A 1812-nucleotide genomic window follows, 5' to 3' on the forward strand; every position below is an offset into this window, starting at 1 on the left:
AGTACCTATAGAGTACAGTCCATTCTGTGGATGCTCTGTAAATACTTAAGCATTCTCCAAAACAGGGTTTAATATTTTGTTCTGGTATCTTTTGGTAAAGTAAATTGCATTTTTTGACCATCATGTCCTTTTAGTAGTAGGATATGCAAATGGTATTTGCCAGGTTAAAGATATTTAAAATCAAGGACTCAGCCTTTCCTCTGAACATTTTGTCCCTTGACGATTAAATGCATCCATTAAAGACAACTCAGATGGGTAGCTCATCTATTTCATAGCTTAATGGATTTTTACTTAATTACTGTATTGATTTAAATATTTAAAGATGCAAGTATGTGTGGCCTACTTGCTGAAATGTTATTTTCTTAAGTGGAATAAAATTCAGGCACTGTTGTCTTTCTTTCTCTTTTTCGGTCTGGTTTCTTTTTAACCATGTTAGAAAGGCAAATCAAAGAAGAAACATGTCTACCTAGGCTGAGTCCTCATAGTCATAGGATACTCTTGAGGCAAGCCTAGCCCCAGGTCTGACCTCTGGCTTGATACAGTAGGTGATTTCACAGCAAAGACTAGCAGGTGCCAAAAGAACTGCCACATAGGACATCATCTACAAACTATCAGGAATCTTTAGCTGTGAAGTCCCTAAGGCTTTAGGAGAGGGATTACACCTATTGAAAAGTCTGAGACGATGAGGGGTAAGTCACTAGGAGTCCTGTTCACATGCACCTGGACTTAAGACTGTCAAATAAGAGACACTAGAAATAAGAGTCTCGAAGATGTGTGTTGTATTAGATGAGGTAGAGGGAAGCAGTATTGGCTGCCCCAACCTCTGAGAGCTCTCCTGGCACTCTGACTGTGCACTGGCATGGGGACAGGTTGGGCAGGATTCAAGCTTCCACTACCAAGCTCAAGGGACGCTTATCTAGAAAAAAAGGACTATAAGTCATGTTAACATATGAGGTTATCCTTTCAGGAGCCTCTGGTGACTCAGCAGGAACAATAACAAGGAGTGGGAATATGGCTGATAGCAGTGGTTATAGGAGTGACAAAGCTGATATTGGTGACACAGGTAGCAACATGGCAGTCCTGCTTTCAAGACAGGTATACACACACTTCAAATAAAGCGCTGAGACATAAAGCATAATGGTAGGTACTTTACATATAATTTCTTATTAACCCTCATAACCCCAGTCCCATAGGTATCATAATCTCCATTTTATGAGTTGAGATAAGTAAACTGAGATTTAAATGGTTGTGTACCTTGCTTGAAAATACACAGCTGGTAAGATGATCAGCTCAGGATGAAACCTAGAACTATTTTCTTGAAATCCCATTACGAAAATTTTTATTAACCAGACTATTAAATTGAATAGAACACTTAACTCCAGGAAACTATAGTTGGAAGTAGCACAGTTTTGAAACTATTTGGTCAATGTTTTTCTGTTTTATTAATAGAAGAAATGTAGCCCTTGTTCAACATTTTAAGGTTATTATCCATGGGAATTATTACTGAAAAGTGAGCCCTTCCTTCATTAACTACAATGCCTCAAAATTTGAGACTTGAGCTACATTATTGACCAACTCTGCAGATTGAGAGTCTTTTAGCTGACTGTAAATTAAAAATATGCTTGCTCTATGGAAATAAAAGCAAACGGCCAATACATTTTTACTGCTTTCTTGATTTCTCCTTTGCTTTTCTATTATTTAGAGAAGTGCAATTGATTTTTATTTCCTCTTTCAAATTACCTTAGTCATGAAACAATAAGCCATAGAATTCCTTTAAGGCTTTGTCATTTGTTCAAATGATTGGAAAATCGT

The sequence above is a fragment of the Myotis yumanensis genome, unplaced genomic scaffold, assembly GCF_028538775.1.
Source record: "Myotis yumanensis isolate MYYU_CA2020_CCGP unplaced genomic scaffold, mMyoYum1.0.hap1 SCAF_10, whole genome shotgun sequence".
In the NCBI taxonomy this organism is placed as follows: Eukaryota; Metazoa; Chordata; class Mammalia; order Chiroptera; family Vespertilionidae; genus Myotis; species Myotis yumanensis.